The following is a 19,579-nucleotide window of genomic DNA, read 5'->3' as shown; positions in this document are numbered from 1 at the left end:
TTATTGCTGTGTAATAAGCCCTAAAATCATATATTGTAAGTCTTCTAACTTTCTTTTCCTTTTAAAAATTATTTAGGCTTTTAAAGGTCTTTTCAAGTCAGTTTGACACAATTTATACAGAAAAACTTACTGTGATTTTGAGTGAAATTACAGTGAATATATAGATTATTTTGAGGAGAATTGACATTTTAACAATATGGAGTCTTCCATGAACATAGTATATTTCTCCATTTAGAGTCTTAAAATTTTAGCTAGTTTGTCGTTTTTGCTATATAGATTTTGCAGCTTTGTTATGTGTATCCCTAAGTATTTCCTGTAGGAATACAATTGATATTTTTTCTTTTTCTTTTTTAAAATTTTTATCGAAGTGTAGTTGGTTTAAAATATTCTAGTTTCAGGTGTACAGCAAAGTGAATCAGTTACACACACAACTCCTTGTTTATAGATTCTTTTCCCATATAGGCCATTACAGGGTATTGAGTTGAGTACCCTGTACTATATAAGTAGGTCCTTATTGTCATCTGTTTTGTGTATAGTAGTGTTCATATGTCAGTCCCAATCTCCTAGTTTTTCCACACCCACCCATAACTATAAGTTTGTTTTCTACATGTATGACTATTTGTTTTGTAAATACGTTTATTTGTACCATTTTTTAAAAAAAAGACTCCACATAGAAGTGATACCATGATACTCGTCTCGGTCTTCCTTCACTTAGACTGACAGTCTCTAGGTTCATCATGTTGTGGCAAACGGCGCATTTCATTCTGTTTTATGGCTGAGTAACATTCCGTCACACACATGTACCACATCTTTATCCATTCCTCTGTTGATGGACGTTTAACAACTGACTTTTTTTTTGTATTTTGTCTTTGAACTGTGCAGCCTTGCTGAATTGAGTTACTAGATCTAGTAGCCTTTTTTTTTTTCATTTATTTTTATTAGTTGGAGGCTAATTACTTTACAATATTGTAGTGGTTTTTTGCCATACATTGACATGAGAAAAATATGGAACGCTTCACGAATTTGCGTGTCATCCTTGCGCAGGGGCCATGCTAATCTTCTCTGTATCGTTCCAGTTTTAGTATATGTGCTGCCGAAGCGAGCACGCTAGTAGCCTTTTTATATTTTCCTTAGGAGTTTTTACATACACAGCTGTAATCCCCACATAAACACCATTTTACTTCTTCAATTTTTATGCTTTTAAAGTACTTTTTTTCTTATGCTGGCCGTGGTTTGCAGTACAGTGTTGCATAGAAGCATTACAGTGGGTTCTCCTTGGTTCATGGTTGTGAATCTGGATCTCTGTTGCGGTTCTCTGTTCTTGAATTCTTAGCTCCAGGGCTGCTGTTAGGTCAGTTCTACATTTCCATGGTTGTCATACTGAAAGTTCTTTCTCTAACTCAGACTCTTTTAGCCATTTCAATAATTTTGTAAGCCCCGAAGTTCTCATTAAGTCCCTTCTCCTTAAAGCACCAAATATATTTTCTGTTTTCTGCACCCTGAACCTTGACTGATAATGTTTCTATTTACCATATGGTTTGTTCTTAGGGTCCTTGGAGACTATTTCTTTATGGGCCAGGTAATAATTAACACGAGTAAAAGGATGGAATGGTCTGGTCAGTCTTCTTAATGGTTCCTTCATGGTCTAATTCCACTTACGAATGAGCTGTATAGAAACTTTTTCTCTATAGAGTTTGGGAAGGCAGTATTATCTTGAAGATGATATGGTTATATTATCTAGTGAATGTTTTAAATAAATAACAGTGGCCCTGCCATTTAATTATAAGTTGCTTCTTTCAGTCCCTGGGTGCACATTTTTATAAGTAGTTTAATTTGGGGGAGTACAGCAGAAGTACTCCTCAAAACCAGGCACTCTGTGAATGCTTTGTTACTTGTTTTGAAATGTTCAAGGTGGTGTCTTGACAGCATTGTTAGCTAGTTAGCTGAGCCATACTATAAGGGATAGAAATTTACTCATTTGTGTATAAGAAAGGATATCGAAAAATTTCTAGGCCTAATTTACTTTTTATCAGAGGTAGTCTTGTTCTTCAGGTATATTTGAATGCTGACTTTAAATATTAGTGGGCTTGGGAGACACTGAAAAAATTGCTTCTTAAACAAAGTTCATTTGTTTAGCATGGAAGATAGTTAAATTTGTAATTGCCATAATATACAGGTTCATATAGCAGGAGTTGGGAAGAGCATCGCTGAGGAAGTTCAAGCTAAGACTAAAGTATTATTATAGGAACTAGCCAGATGTTTGAAAAGGCCGGGACAATTGAGTAAACCAAAAAGAGATCCAGAATGGCTAGGGGTGGTGCTGCCGTGAGTCAGTGAAGCCTGTTAAGCCATTCTAAGTATCCATTGAAATATCTTCTCTTTAGTAATAAGAGCTCATTAAGGCTCCCTCGAAGATGTGTGTTCTACTGTCGGTGTTTTTGCTCTGTTGGTCACATAGAGTATACATATCTGTACTGTTGCTACTTGGTTAGTGAGTATAGTCTCAAATTTGCTGCTACCATATTCAGTTACAATAAACAAGATTAAATTAGTTTTTGAGGATTGACTAAAGTCTCTGCAGTCAGTCTCTTTCTCTGGAGGTTCTTTTTATTTTTATTTAAAAAACCAAAAAACCCACTCCCTCTTTATAGAGGGAGTGTTTATTTTTTTTATTTTTTGTTTGTTTGCTTTTTTTTCCATTTATTTTTATTAGTTGCAGGCTAATTACTTTACAATATTGTAGTGGTTTTTGTCATACATTGTAGAGGGAGTGTTTAGAGTGATTTTTGAAAATTTTTACTTATTTATTTAATTTTACTTATTCCATTACTTACTTACCCTCCCCTGCCTACATTGGATGGGCGGAGTCTTAACCACTGGACTGCCGGGGAAGTGCAAGGGGTCCTTAAACGGATAGCCTAGTCTGGGATCCTCTGAAATTTTACATTCAGAAGTGTCCATTTAGTGGAGGAGAGGAAGATATGTCTCTTAATTTAGATTCTGAGGTTTGAAACCACTTGCCTGCTGATTTCCCTTTGTCCTCTCCTCCTGCAACGAATTAAATATCAGTGTTACGGACACCATTAGATTGTCCTCAGACTGCTGCTTCAGACACCTACCCTGCTGTGCACCTACTCTCCAAGGGGTGTCTGTCTTTACTGAACTGGGCTCGGGGAGAGACACTCCTCTGTCGCCTCCTGTGGAGATAATGCTGTCAGCAGCAACCCTGTGGGATTCATTGAGAGTTGTGAGGATGTTCTATAACACTGTCCTTTTTAAGGGGACCTTTAGGAGTAAGTGTGTTTTTTTTTGTTAGCAGTGCAGATAATTCTATTTAATCAGAAAAATAATTTTTTCAACCTTAGTGATAATTAGTTGTGTGACCATCTGATTATATTTTTTTTATATCAGTTGCTAGAAATCTTGAATTAATTGAACTAGTCACTCATCAAAAATTAAGCACCTATTAGCTTGGAGCTGAAATTGTAGGCTGTTAACCTTGTGAATGTAGAGGACTCTGATACGTATTTTTAATGTGTTTTTTATATTACTCTTATTTCTGATTTCACTTAATGTTCCTACCTTGTTTCCCTTTTTCTCATCTATTTCTTAATTTATATATATTTGTGTTCTATGTTTCTTTGTAAAGCACTTTATTCTTGAGGGCAAGACAGGATATTAAGAACAAACCCTAAACATTCTGATTGAGCAACTTCCCTTTGGAAAAATGTCTTTTCTGTACTGTACTCTTTGTTTCTCTGTATAACATACATTTTATTTGGGGGTGTTCCTATCTTTTCCCCATCTTTGCTTAGTAAAATAAACTCATCCTTTAAGGTAAAGGACCAGTTCATATGTTTTTGTTTTTTAGAAATCCCTGTCCTTTGCCAGAATAAGTTGCACTGGGTTGTTTGCATTGAGCGCATGTCTCAAGTAGGGCCTGATGTATTTTTAGTGAACTTTTACCTTCTCTACTTAGTATTTTCTTTGTCCGTAAAGCATTTATCATTTTGTACTTGACCATGATTATTGTGTACATGTTTGCTCTTGCCTCCATGTGTGATTATTAGCTGTCAGTCTGCTATTAGTATCCTATTTCTTAATCCCTATTCCTATCCTTCTCTCTTCAGTCATATATAATTCTTTGTAGTGACTCTGTTAAGCTGCCGACAGTCATGGTAACCATATGGATGACTGGATGCTTGTATAGTTGAACAGTTAGAACTGTAGTGATGTTTGACCGGTTCCCAAGAACCGTGACGGACAGTCTACTAGTTTGCGTCAGGGTTCCTGAACTTAATTGATCCAATTCCAAAAAATAATCACTTGAATGAAGACATCAGTACATTTATTAAGTTCGTAGGAATCAAAGAAATTGAATAACCATTAGGTTCATTGATAAAATCAGGACTTAGAAAGTTTTCTATAGTTGGGCGGAAATTTGCTAAAATAATACATAATTGTATTTGTCTTTAAAAAAAAAAAAAGCTTTTTCAGGGTGAAGTTAGGGAGACCTAGCTTAGCGATAAGTAGCTTGAAAGAAAAAGACTTGTATTGCTCACTCTGTGTTAGTTAATAGATTAGGTTATGCTGTGGTTAAAAAAACACACATAAACTTGAAAATCACAGTGGCTTCAAACACAACGTTTATTCCTTATTGGCTCAGGTTGACAGAGGTCTCTGCTTGTTGAGATTACTCAGTAGAAGTCCAGCCACCATCTCAAACATTGCCAGAGAGGTAGTGTTTTTCTGGAGGTTTTGTTCGATTAGCAGTTGAATGCTCTGGCCAGAAGTGAATGGAGGCACTTCAGTTAGAAGTCATTGACCAACCAAGTCTAGACACAGGGGGCCTCTCAAACTCAAGGGGGCCAAGCAATGTATGTTAATTGTGTGCCTGCATGGGAAGGAGAACCAGAAGTATTTGACAATAGTGTTAATGAATACTGCATTATACTACTAGCACATAACAGTACTTTGCTTGACATATAGTAGGCAGTCAGAAAATATACCTTGAATGGATGGCATTGTTCAAGTAGCTGCTAAGTTTAAATCTTTGGTAGGAATGTAAGGGAATTGCTAGAAGGTTACAAGAGCTAAGTAGTCCTTTTCTCAAATTTCTACAGTTGTATTTCTTCCTCTTTAGTATCTTTTTCTCAGGCATCTTTCTTCATTTTCTCTGTTCCTCCTTTCTAAATTCTTACTTAAAGTATGAGTTAAGATGAGACCACAGTATCTTACTAACTTTGAAGGACCATGAAACTTGAGTTTGTTAGCTGTCTTATCCGTATATTTAGGATTATTTCAGTTGAGGTCTGGGTGTAATGTTCATACTGTTGACTTGCATTAATATTTGATGTTCATTGGATTAGTGTAAAGAATGATTTACACCTAAAGACTTTTTAGTAGGTAGAAAATACACCTAAGATGAGAATTAAAATTGGTCTTCACAGTTAGGTAGTAAATGATACTTGTATTTTATATTCATTTTTATAAAGAGAATAAAGTGGTAAGTTATAAAGAAGTTCTGAATACTGTGTTATTGAAACCTCAGTAGCAGATATGAGCATCCTATTATAATCATAATCATAATGTGAAAATAGTTTGAAAAGTGCTGTCTTGAATTATTCAATACTTCTATTTCAAATTATGGGAAATATCTATTTTATGATTTTGAATAGAGCCATAGGTTGTTTACTTAAATAAGTATGACTGTGTTCTTCCTCCCTCTTCTCAATTTGAGGCTGTGGAATTTGTTCTATTTTTACTCGTGGATCTGCATACTGAAGCTGTCTCTGATTTCATGACCTGAAGATCAACAGATCTTCTCTTGTAAGATGAGAATTGTGTAATAGGTGACTATTAGACGAGTAAACAAGTCTTAGTAAGTTAGCAAACATTTATTGAGTTTTTTTTATGGTAAAAGCAATTCTGTACTGTATGTCTCTTGGTACTTTGAATAAAGATAATTCAATAATAAATTCAATGGCTGGCTTTATGCCTGATAAGTAATTTCTAGAAGTAATTTTTTATACTATTATTGAAGCTTTATTTTCTTTTTTAATTTTTTTATGTTTAGTTTTTAAACTTTTTAAAAGTAATCAATGAAAGTAATACATATGAAATATTTAGACTGTTGGAAATAAGCCAGTGCTATTGAATTTGAAAGAAGTCTTGCAAATCAAATTTAATCTTCATTTTCATTATAAGCTGAAAGTGAAATGGTACTGTTAAAATTCAAATTGGGCAACATTTATGTTTTCAAGACATTGAATCTGCTTGGGGCTTGGTTTGAAAAGATCTGGGGGGAGCATGCTACACAGTTTGTGGGATCCTTAGTTTCCCCATCAGGGATCGAACTCGGGCCCTGGCAGTGAAAGCTGTTTGGTTATTGATTGGGCTTCTTGTTTGGAGATTATTTGAAGTACAGATTGTCTTGTTGTGTGCTCAGTGTTAATAGCAATAACTAGGTACTCTTTGACTACTATTTATTCCTCATTAACATGCTTTACTATTGAGGATAACCTTGGCTCTGCCTTCAATAAATGAAGGACATAGTACTGTTTTAGAAACCAGCAGGAGCACCGGCATATTTGTTTGCCTCAGTTTTTTCTTTTGGCTAATAGTCATTGCTATTTTTTCCCAGAGGCATCCCTAGAGCTTTAGTCTCTAGAGTTTATATCTGTTCCAGTGAAAGAGAAATTTACCAGTCATACATGCTTTTTCCCCTTCTTGAAAAAAAGGTTGAAGAAGAGTATAGTGAAATCTCTTACTCTCTTATATAGGAAAAGAGAACTTGGCCTTGTTTTAAAGTTTTATCACTTTTAAGTGGTTGAATCGTGTGAAAGCTATCTCACATAGCACGTTCAACTCAAAGTGCTGACATATCAAATTTAATGTCTAAATTTAATTCTATAGTCATTTAGCAAATATTTGAGTGCCTGCTTTTCTAAGCATTATAGTACTTTAAAGAACAGAACATAAAAATCTTGTTGGCACAGAGTTTAACATTTAGTATGGGAAGACAGATAATCAAATGGATAACTAAGTTAAAATGTGGTGTGTTAAGTAATAAGTACCCTGAAGAGGAAGTAAAGTGGGGAAAGAAGATGGAAAGTTGAGGGTGGAGCACTGGTGTCTGGAGGCCAGGTTTCCCAGGCAGTGAGGCTCCGAGGTGGGAGGAGGGGCCTGGTTTGTCAGCCAACAGCAAGATAGGGTTGGCAGTACGGTCCTTATAGGTAAGTACTTTGGCTTTTATGCTGAGACAGAGCATTACAAGGTTTTCAGCATAAGAGTTTACATGATTGGATATACATTTTAACAGGATCACACTTGACTTGTGATGCTTACTATATAGACCACAGGGAGACAAGGACAGAAAGTCTATGAGACTTGAGCAGTAAATCAGAAGAGATAGGACATTCCCTTGGACCAGGATGGTGGCAATGGAGATGATAAATTGTTGAGTTTGGGGATGTATTTGCTAAATAGAGTGGTCAGGATTTATCATGAGCCAGATTTTAGGTGGACTGGTGTGTGTGTGTGTGAGAGAGAGAGAGAATATATCCAGGATGACTTGAGAGAGAGAGAGAGAGAGAGAGAGAGAGAGAGAATGTATCCAGAATGACTTCAGTTTTTAGCCTAGCAGCTGAAAGAATGGAGTTGTTATTAACTGCAGGGAACCTCAGCCCATCATGAAATCTGTACTAGTTTGTACCCCAGTTTTAAGCCAGGGTCACCTTTCATAGAGGTGTGAGCAGCACTTGCTTTGTTTCCCTGAATGGGTCGTGAGGGTTAAGCTGCTGGTCTGCCTGAAATGCAAAAGTAAAACTTAGGTTTAGGGGAGTAAGGTGACCTATATTGACTGAAAGTTGCTTTATTTTTGACCCAGAACATTACAAAAAAAATTACTTGCTTATTTTTTAAATCCTATTTTGCATTTAACTTTTTTAATACATCTAAAACTAATGTGACAAGCATATGTGACAATATTATTGTTACATATTAGTTTTCCTAGGAAGGGTTGAATAACTCACTTTTTGTCATATATTTTGATATTTTCATTATTATATCTTATTAAGGTGGTTTATTTCCCTGATTTTCAAAAATAGGTATTTGTTTATCTAGTAACATGTTTACTTACCTGTTTCTCCTTTCCTGTTTTAAAATTATGAATTATTTGGAGCATACCAGAAAACTGCTATGGCAAGCAGTAATGTACCCACATTCTAAAATAGCGAATAATAACTTTTGTTGTATTTGCTTCTGATATTTTTAAGTAAAATTTGTAGTAATTTACAAAAATCACTCCTCAGTTCCATTCTCTACTTTCTCTTCTCTTGAGCTAATCATTTTTTGAAGTTAATATGTATCTGTGTTTTTATAACTTTATATGCATGTATAAATAAAATTTTACTTAGTATTTTGTGAGTTTTAAGATACTACAAATATCATATATAGTTTATATATTTCAAATTATCTTTTATAAGTTGCTTTTCTAATATAACTTTTAGTCTATCTTAATACTTACAGACCTAATTTAACTACTGTAGAGTATTTCTGCATATGAATGACAACTGACATATCTATATTGATGAATATTTAAATTGTTTCCATATTTACGTACAATCTTTTGTGCCATTTTAGGCATATAACTAGAATGTAGAATGTCAAATTTTAAAATTTTAATGAGTTTGTATCTTAGAATTAAGTTTAAACCATTTAAATTTATAGTAATAACTTAATATATATGAATTTATTTTCCCACCTTTTCCTTTCTGCCCATATGATCTTCCTTGTTCCTCCCTCTCTACTCTGTGTCTCTCTTCCTCTCTTTTTTGTCTATTCTTGACTCTGCTGGATTGTTTTCTTCATTGCTTTTTATTTGTTTGTTTGTTTTCTTAGCTGATTTGGAAGGTATAAATTTCATTCGACAAGATGGGCTTCCCAGGTGGCTCAGTGGAGAAAGAATCCGTCTGTCAATGCAGGAGCCAGAGGAGACTCAGATTCCACCCCTGGGTCGGGAAGATCCCCTGGAGGAGGGCATGGCAACCCACTCCAGTTATTTTTGCCTGGAGAATCCCATGGACAGAGGAGCCTGGCAGACTACAGTCTGTGGGGTCACAAAGAGTCAGACATGACTGAGTAAGCACAAGCGCAATTAGACATTAAGTAAAGAAGTCATAGAGACAGTTTATCATATATGATCAGGAATTCAGTGAAGAGTGTGGCTCAGCTGGTAAAGAATCCTCCTGCAGTGCAGGAGACCTGGGTTCAATACCAGGATTGAGAAGATCTCCTGGAGAAGGGAAAGGTTACCGACTCTAGTATTCTGGCCTGGAGAATTCCATGGACTGTATAGTCCATGGGGTTGCAAACAGTCAGACACGACTGAGCGACTTCCACTTTGAATGAAGTGTATGGCTTAGAGACATAAACTGGGGGACCGTTAGTGTATAGATTGTATATAAACCATGAGACTGGACAGGGTCAGTAAGAGAAGGGGATTAAGGACCAAATCTTGGGGCACACCAGCGCTAAAAAGTCAGAGAAATGATCAGAAACTAGGGAAGGAGAGTGAGGGAGAGTGGTCAGGGAGGTAAGCGGAAAACCAGAATATGGTGGCCTGTAAGCCAAGTTAAGAAATTTTAGGAAGGAGGAAAGATCAGCTGTGTCAAGTAGGAGATCAGGTGAGACAAGGCTTGATAAATGCCTAGTAGAGGTGAGTGGAGACTTTGAAAAGGACAGTTTTAGTGCCAGTGGCTGGGCAATAGCCAAACTGGTGTGAACTTGAGAAGGGGAGACCATGGGAATAGAAGGGGAAACTGGAGACCAGGAATGCAGATAACACCTTAAAGCTGTGTTCCTAAACTGGGGGAGCAGAGAAATGGGACAGTAACTGGAGCGAGTGTGGGCTTTTTTTGTGTGTTTGTAAAGCTTGGAAAATGATAGCATGTGTGTTGATGGGGTTGAATTCAGTAGAGAGGGAAGAACTGATGACACAGGAGAGGTAGGAATTTCTTCAGCAATGTACAAGTCGGGGAAATTAGATGGGATCTAATTACTGCCCAGTTTGGAAGCCTTAGCTAGGAGGATGGGCAGCTAGCTCATCAGAGTAACACCAGAGACGGTGGAGTAATGAGTCTATGGGAAGATATTTGGGAAGAGGGTGGATTTGTATACAGTGTGGAAAATTTTAGTACTTATGTCGTAGGATTTTTGTGAGTATTCAGTAGGTTAATACTTCTAAAAGGATGATTATAGAACATAGCAAAGCACTCAGTAATTGTTGACTATTTTCATCACTTGCACAGGTAACTGTAAACTGGTGTATGAAATTGTTAAGGTTGTAACATTTGTTTAGAAAGTTGCAGTGTTATTTACTTGACCAGTTAACTTAAATCTCCTGTGTTTAAGAGGGTCCATGTCTACAGGGTCCATCTCTAAATATTTATTTTATATCTTAGAATATTGTTGTCCAGTGTTGAACATTCAGTTAGCAAATGATGGATGCTCAAAGCATAATTTTATGTTTTTATACTTTATAATTTTATAAATACAAAAATAATTTAGATGCAAAGGTGCTGGGGTTAGGTGCAAACCCTAACTCTAGAAGTTGGGTTAGGGGTTAGTACTTATCCTATGAGATAAGCACTAAAATTTTCCACACTGTATACAAATCTACCGTCTTCCTGAATATCTTCCTGTGGACTCATTACTCCACCTTCTCTCCTGTTACTCTGATGAGCTGGCTGCCCATGCTTTTAGATAAGGCTTCCAAACTGGGCAGCACCTTTAGGGTGCTTAGGGTTCCAAACCCTAACTTAGGGAAGTTCCAAACCCCTAACTGTTGGGGTTAGGTGCAAACCTTAAATCTGGAAATTCTGGCTTTTCATTTGAGCTAGATGGATCAGTTCAGTAATTTCTGGTTATGCTGTCGTTTGTTTGCAAAGATGCTGGCCACTAGAGGTGCTACTCACACAGAATATTAACTTAAAGCACATCCCAGAAAGATAGAATTTTCATAGTGCTAATCAGAAACATTGTAATATTACGTTATAGTTTTGAAAATGGTATGCTTTCTTTAATATGTGGCTAAAAGTCCCTTTATCAAAATTGTCGAATAGAAAAAAAAGTCCTTTTTATATTTTGGTTAGAAGTTACAGAGAAATACTATATATAAATTGTAATCACAATTTTAGGACTGATCATAAAGCTGGGGCAGTTAATATGGGAATATTAGAGGGAGAACTGGATCTTGGAGATGCTTGGGAAATCTACTCAGACTCTCACCTGGCTTTAGTTATGTTAATATTTTGAAAATGAGCATATACTTAAAATAGGCAAGTATATCAGTATCATTTTAGAGTGATATGGTGGGTGAAAGGTTAAAAAAGGAGATAAGGAAGTCTGATCAGTGAACCCAGAGCTTCTGTTAGAAGCAGGGTTTCTCTGATGGAGAAACAGATCTTGGCATATAGAACCCCAGATTCTGACCAGGTTGTTGTGTAACAAGTAATAGAACTATGATACATAGATTTGGAAAGACAAGACCTAGAATGTCAAAACTTTTAGAAGGCTTTTAACTGATCTGGCAAAGTTGGAAATTAGAGGAAGTTAGAGGAAGTTAAAGAGGAAATTAAGGATTTAAATCAAGGGCCAGTAATTGGTAAGAATTTAAAATTTACTGTTTGAAACACCTTTGCACCTAAATTATTTTTGTATTTATAAAATTATAAAGCATAAAAACATAAAATTATGCTTTGAGCACCTATCATTTGCTAACTGAATGTTCAACATTGAACAATATTCTAAGATACAAAATAAATATTTAGACATGGACCCTGTAGTCAACAAAACCGTATCAAGGAAGTAATATACCATAAGAAAAAGTTATTGTGCTGTAGGTTTTTATAAGCGGAAGAGGGTACCTTCAGCTAAAAAGGGTTCGTGGAGGAAGTAGCATTGGGTGATGCTCTTGAAAATGGAAGGTAGAAATGTTGATGAGACTATTTTAGATAACAGCACATATAATAATGATGGGAAAGAGTTGGTAGTGTGTTGGGTAGGAAAGAGTAGTGCTATAAATAGTTCAGGTTAAAATTAAATCCAAATAAATGTCCCAGAGCAGTTCCCCCCACCTTCTTTCTTTTAATCCACCATTGAATCCTTTGGAAGTTTGTGGGTGAGGTGGGTAGGAAGTGAAAAAGGGTTGAGAGGGTGAAGCAGAAAGCTATGGTAACCATTTAAAGAAGTTACTTTTTTTAATTATGAAAGAGTATGCTTGAAAAGCATAGGAATATAGAAGTGAAGAAAAAAGCTGTAAGAAAAATACTGTGGCCAATTTATGTTCTTAGTTTTTAAAATTAAAATTAGTTTTGTTAAAAATTGCAACAAGACAGATAAAGTCAAGTTTTCTTGGAATAGCATTTTCTTAGATTTCTTAAAAACAAATGAACCTCCTTCTTTGTGTTTTCTATGTTATCTCTTTCTGAAACTTATGTTAATGGGATGATAGACTCGTTGATGTTGGAAGATTAAGGTGAGCAGTCGGAAGAGAAGTAGGAGACGCGGTTAGACACTTAAAGGGGAGGATGTGGGCCATTATAAGGACGTGGGCCTCTGCTGTAAGTGAGGTGGAGGGCTGAGAAGGGTTTTCAGCAGAGGAGGGAAATGATCTGACTCTTATTGTAGTAGGCTCACTCTTTGACACAAAACTGCAGCCCTCAGCCTTTCTGAATAAGAGCTGGGATTATTCAAAATTGCAGTTAGAATAGTTTTAGCAGCTAAAAAATTTTTCTACAATTCAGATGATTCTATAGCTGTATTTTTTTAGCTCAAACTTAAAATATTTTTCTTTCTGTGTGTATTTTAAGTAAAACTTTAATGTAGTGTTTTAGTTTTCAGTAGCTTATCTTAATTGTATCAGTTAATAGTGGATTGTATATTTAACATATATTTTAATGAAAGTACATTTTCTTGGTATTTCACAGTTAACACTTTTGCATTGAGACGATTATTTTTACAAATTCTACAAACTTGTTAAAAGTTCTGAGCACTTTAAAATGCAAATATTAATGCTGGTATTTTGATATTAAGTGAAAAAACACTGGCATCTTTTTGCTCTAGAATTACATGCTCTAGAATCATTTTATCAGGTTTTACTCACCACTATCCCTCACCCTGCCCTTTAGTACTTTCAGTTTTGATTGAGTGCATTGCATTGAATTTATAGATTGATTAAGGGTGGTTGGACAAGAACAAAATCTGGCTTCCCATGTAATGGGCATTTTATTTATTTTTAAGACTAGCTTGACATTTTTCTGTTAGACTTGAGTTGCTTATGGGTACAGGATTATTTTTCCACTTTTTAAAATTAGTTTATACATGTATAAGGAAGCTGTTATTTGTTTAATTTTGTAATTGCCCTCTTTGTTTAGTTTTTCATTTGGTTTTGTTAGTTTTCCTAGCTATACAATAATCATAATCAAATCTCCTCTGTAAATATATTTTTAAACCTGAATACATTGCTTAGTTTTTCTAAAACTTTGTTAAATGTTTTACTATTATTTATTAATAATAGTTTTTTAAAACTATAAATGTTATATGTTTTCATTTTTATTTTTCTTCCCTCAAAGAAAATTAGTTTTATGATTGCTCATCTTCAGTTCCTTTCATAATAGCTGTCATGGCAAGCATCCTTGTTTTGTTACTAGACCTCAGTGAGAATACTTCTAATTTTTGCCTTACGGGCTTAATGTATTATGTGTGTATATAAAATCTTTATCATAATATACAACTTCATGTGTATTATATGGTTTGTCTTTCTTCAAAATATTGGTACTATATCCACCTCTATTTTATTGGAATTCTTAAGCCAGTTCTTTCTCTCTACTTATTCACCCTCATCAAAAGGCCCTCTAGTTCCTCTTTGCTTTCTGCCATTTGAGTAAATCATCCGCATATCTGAGGTTGTAGATGTTTCTCCCACCTATCTTGATTTCAGCTTGTAACTTACCTAGCCTGGTATTTCTCATGATGTGCTCAGCATATAGGCCAAACAGAGTGACAGCTGACAGCCCTGTTATAATCTTTTCTCAACCTTGAACCAATCAGTTGTTCCATACAGGGTTCTAACTGTTGCTTCTTGTATTTACTAGTATTTTATTTTAGAAAGGCTATATAGCATAGAGGTTAAGTGCCCTAGCCTCTCTTTTATCTAACTTCTCTGGGTCTGTTTCCTCAGCTGTAAAGTGAAGATGACAAATAATTCTCAGCTCATAGGCAGGTCATGAGAATCACTCAGTAGGCACTAGTACTAATGTGATGGATGCACAGGTATTTAAACTACTTGCTCCCTTCTGTGGCTGTTACCCTTCCTGCATGTGATCTAGCCAACTAACAGGGTCCTTTGTGGCAAAAAAGAGGGCCTTTAGGAAGATACCTACATAGCTGAGGTCTGGCATGCTTCTGGTGGGTTAGTGACTGTTCTGGACCTGCTGTTAAAGGTCTTGTCTCCAGCTCATCAGATTGCTTTGAGAGTAAATGAGTTGATTTATGTAACTGCCCGTCAGAGACCAGTGTCTAGGATATAGTAAATACTATGTTAGTGTTTGCTGTTTAGAATTTTTGTCAGAGTATCCTTTGTGCTGTCTATGCACAATTGGCTCCATGAAATGTAGAAAACTTTAGTTTCTGGATCAGTTCAGTTCAGTCACTCAGTCGTGTCTGACTCTTTGTGACCCCATGGACTGCAGCACGCCAGGCCTCCCTGTCCATCACCAACTCCCGGAGTTTCTGGATATACTTTAATAAAGGAATTACCTTTCAAATTTTTACAGTGAACATGTCCAGTACTGGTAGAATGGTTGGAGAGATAACTTAGTTCTTTGGAAGTTATTGAAGTATTTACTTTCTAACTCGACTTGATTCCAATTGACAATTTGTATTTTCCAAGAAAACCATTTATTTTATCTACATTTTAACATTTAGTAACTTAAATATTTACTGGAAGCTTATTTTGGTTTCCTCTATCGTTTTATTCCTTCTTTTTTGGTTTTAATTTTATATATATATTTTTTAGTCTAGCTAATGGTTTGTCTGTTTGGAATTTTTCTTCCCTTCAAAATGCAGCTCCTAGGTTTTAGAGTTAAACTTGCTAGCTTCTGTTTTCCAATTGAGTAACTTATAAATTTCTTTAATTACTTTATTCTGCTTTTTAAAATCGAAGTATAGTTGGTACACAGGACTTTCTGCTGTACAGCAGAGTGACTCAGTTATGCACGCACACAGATGCTTTTGTTTACATTCTTTTCCATTATGATTTACCCCATAATGGCAGTCGTATCTGACTCTTTACGAACCCATGGACTGTAGCCCACCAGGCTCCTCAGTCCATGGAGTTCTCCAGGCAAGAGTACTGGAGTGGGTTGCCATTTCCTTCTCCAGGGGATCTTCCCAACCCAGGAATTGAACCCAGGTCTCCCGCATTGCAGGTGGGCGCTTCACTGTCTCAGCCACCAGGGAAGCCGGTTGACCCCGTCGCGTTGTGTATATAGCTGCCTGTGCCATACAGTGTTACTAGCTCGGTTATGTCCCACTCTTTGCAGCCCCAGGGACTGTAACCCACTAGGCTCCATGGGATTTCCCGGGCAAGAACACTGAAGTGGGCTGCCATTCCCTTCCCCAGGGGATCTTCCCCACCCAGAGATGGAACCCAGGTCTCCTGCATTGCAAGCTGATTCTTTACCGCTGAGCCACTAGGGTTCTGTGCAGTAGGATTCTGTTATTCATCCCTTCTGTACGAAGCTGGTTTCTTCTGCTCACTGGGAGGGCGACTCCTCCCAGTATCCCTCCTCCTTTCCTTCTCTCTGTCCTTTTTTTTTAGTTCTGTTTATTTTCTAACCTTGAGTAGGATGCTTATTACTTAATTTTAATTCTTTGTCAGTTGATAGGATTTATTTAGTCTGTGGATCTTCCTCTTGAGTATAGCTTTGTGTATCAAAGGTTTTTTTTTTAATATAGGTAGTTTTTATAATTGTTGTTTGTCATTAGATTAATCTGTATTAATTTTAATATCCATCTTTGAATGGAGTAGTTTAGGGAGAGATAGTACATAAATGGTCAAGGCTCTTCCACTAAGGGGAAGAGCCTTGACCATTTGTTTCATTTTCAAATTTCATGGTCTCTATTGTTTTCTACCTTTGTAAATTTTTACATGTTATGGCCTAATTAGATGATAAACTGTTACATAGGAATTTGATCACATCACATGTTCACCCATTTTATCTGTTTGATTTTTAAGAACTGAAATGGTGATTGCCTTCTACTATATATCCATATATATGTGTATATGATATTGGGGATGAGAGAGAGGAGGTTTGGTGTATATAGTTTTATATCTTCTTTATAGATTGTGATCTTGAGCATTCTGAAAAGTGACCATTTTTGCTACCTTAATGTTCTACTTTGAATCCACTTGATGAGTGTTTATACTTGTCTGGTATACTTCTGTCTAACCTTTTTCTGTTAACCTCTCCAAGTTCTTGTTTTAGATTTGTCTCATGTAGACTTCATGTAGTTGTATAAAGAAAGGTTAGTTTTTTAAGACCCAATCTGAGATGCTTTTAATCATTGACATTAATGTTGTATGTTTGGTTTTGCTTCTTTAATACTATTCATTGCCTGTCTTTTTGTTGATTTTTCTTTTTTCTTCCTTAAACTACATGGCTTCTTTTCTTTCCCTACTCTCATTTTCTCAGTTATATACTGTATTTTATTATGTCTGAGGTACTGTTGATTGTAGGATGCCTTATTTAGACAACCATTAACATGGTTAAACTCTGTTAAAGAAACTGTGACATGACATTGATTGTAATATGCATGCTGATTTCAGATATGTTAAAATGTGGAAAAATAAAGTACATCTTAGGATAGATGAAATATGGTAATTTATAGTTCTGTGGCTATTACAAAGCTGCAGCTTTAATATACTTAAATCTATTATGTTTATCAAATAGATTTTTCTGTTTGAGGAATGGTTGTTTAAATGCTGTATTCTCAGAATTCTTGTATGTTTAAAAATGTTGGCAGCTTTCACAAATGAAGTTATATTTTGGCTGGTTATAGAATTTTTGAGCTATGTTACCTTCCCCTTAATACCCAGTAGACATTACTCCATTATCTTCTGGCATCTCGGGTTACTCTATGAGAAGTCTGGGGCCAGCCTGACTTTTTTTTTCCCTTTGTAGGTGACCTACTTCTGCCTGGGTATTGGTAGAATTCTTTCTTTATCCTTGAAGTTCAGTAACTTCATCAGGATATATCTCGGTCTTGGTGTGATTCTCTATTACATTTTCCTGTTACATGGTAAGCCATTTCAATCTGTGACTCAGGAATATTTTCTTATATATTTTGTAATATGCTTTCATTTTTATTTTTCTTTCCTCAAAGGACATCAGTTTTATGATTGTTCACCTTCATTTCCTGTCTTTTGTATTATTTTTCTAAATGCTTCCTTCATTCTATTCTGTGTTCTAGGAAATTTTCCTTGAGATTATCTTTCATTGTATAAATTTGTTTTTATCAATATCAGGTCTGCTACTTCCTTTATACGAAGGAGTTTTCATTGTGCCAGTGGCTTGTGTACTTTATTCAGATTTATTTATGTCTGTGAGCTACCCTTGCAACTTGTCTCGTTTATTTCCCTCTTTAAAAAAGCCTTTACTTCTTGTGGTAAAAGCAAATAAAACCACATTGTTTTTTGAGAAGATGGATGGGTAAAACCAGTTGCAAAGCAGCTAATATCAAAATTTATTCTCAAAGAACACAAAAACAAGTGATTAGTGAAATTGTTTGATCAAAACATGCTGTTAAATGAGCTTTATTAATGGCATGAAATATGGGAAAACCGTTATTCATTTGCAGGCTCAAAGACGTTTCTTTCTGCGGTTGGATAAGCTTTTGTACTCAGTAGAAATCTGTTTTACCATGTGTGCTTTTGTGTGTGTGAGGGAAAAGTGTTCGAGGATTTTTCTTATTAATCATTGAAAAATCTGTTGAAGATTTTTTCTTCAGTCAGTGAGTTGTAATGTAGACTAGAAAAAAATTCACTGAAAAAGAAAATCATGACTGACAGGCTCTGTCATCCGTATGTGCCGCAGTGAAGACCTGCTATGTGAATGTTGCGGGAATGCTAACTTGCTCTTTGTTTTATTCTGAAGAAATGAAGGTGATCAACAGTGTGCCCCTTGATCTCCATTTGGGGTTGAAGGAAACAGTGAAAATTGGGAATATGTGCAAATTGTGGTTACTCGAGCATGAGACTTTCACTGTGACTTATTAAGAAAAGGTACAAGACTTGTTCACTTTCAAGTGTCTTTGTTGTTTAGGGAGTAGATTCTCCCCCAACCTCTTTGTTTTAAAAAATCGTGGCTGAGATACCAGCATTTTTATTGTTACTGTTTATGTTAACAAAGGTTATTTTAATTATTTCAGTGGACTCGCACAGTCAGTATGACTCAGTATGCCAGCAACATACTCAGTATTGTGAATGACCTGAATTTACTACTTCAGAGTCTAAATCATAGCTTATCCTTATAATTGAAATTATCAGAACATCTTAAAGGTTCCAGACTGTTGTGCTTGATTGCCAGTAGTGTGGTATCTTCATAAGATGATACATATGTTTTAACTAATCTATTCATTCAAATTTACAGAGGTCCTGCTACATGTCAGGAACTGTAACAGGTGCTGGACTACAGCAGTAAACAGATAAGAATCCATGTTCTTTCAGAGCATGCATTCTTGTGGAAGTGGGGGAGATAAATTTAAGAGAAAGTTGTATGCTCTGGGAGAAATAAAATGGAATAAAGTAGGAAGTATGAAGAATAAAAGGGGATGATAATATAATAAGGAATAAGGGGATAAAATAGGGAATACAGCATAAGAGTGTGGGGGTTATAATTTAAACTAGGATGACTTTTGAGTAATTGAATTAGCTGAGGATGGGAATTGTCCAGAGGCTACAGCAAATATAAAGGCCCTGAAGTGGAGACAGACTTGAATGTCAGGAAGACGAAGGAGAGCAGTTAGCCAAATGAAGGTAGAAGGTTGGATAATTCTAAAGGACCTTTTAGGCAGTTATGCAGGCTGTTCATTAGCCTGAGCCAGAACTCAAAGCCGTTGGAGTTGTGACATGATCAGAATTCACAGTTCAACAGGACCCTTCTGGATGCTGGGTTGAGAATAGACAGCAAGAAGGAGACACCTCACAGCACCCTGGGAAACACTCTTAAGTAAACATTTATAACTGAACCAAAAGCGTCATCAATAACATCCCTATTTTATCTTCCCTTTTTATTAGGAAAAAGAAATGTTATTTTATGTCCCACTAGATCTGTTTCATGACTATATAACTTACGGTTGAAAAACACTGCTAAATGAGACGCAGCCTCTGCCTTGGTGGGAAGGAAGTAGAGGTAGGGTGCTTCATATTAAAGGAAAACGAACAAAGTATAAAGTGGAAAAGGATGAAAACTTAAAATCAATACTATATTCACACTTAGTTTAAAAAATCAAGTAA

The 19,579-nt window shown here is 35.9% G+C and overlaps 1 protein-coding gene and 1 non-coding gene across 2 annotated transcripts in view; one reads left to right on the top strand and one right to left on the bottom strand.

Annotated features, from left to right (window-relative positions):
• Positions 1 to 19,579, top strand: part of UBE2G1 (ubiquitin conjugating enzyme E2 G1) — an 88,026-nt gene that overhangs the window by 19,932 nt on the left and 48,515 nt on the right. The window lies entirely within an intron of this gene.
• On the bottom strand, positions 1,000 to 1,106 carry LOC139039222 (U6 spliceosomal RNA). Its single transcript, XR_011492545.1, has one exon. It is a non-coding gene; the product is annotated as a U6 spliceosomal RNA (small nuclear RNA).

Source organism: Odocoileus virginianus, chromosome 17 (assembly GCF_023699985.2).
Source record: "Odocoileus virginianus isolate 20LAN1187 ecotype Illinois chromosome 17, Ovbor_1.2, whole genome shotgun sequence".
Taxonomy (NCBI): Eukaryota; Metazoa; Chordata; class Mammalia; order Artiodactyla; family Cervidae; genus Odocoileus; species Odocoileus virginianus.
Note: the sequence above shows the minus strand (reverse complement) of the source record. Positions and strands in the feature narration are given on the sequence as shown.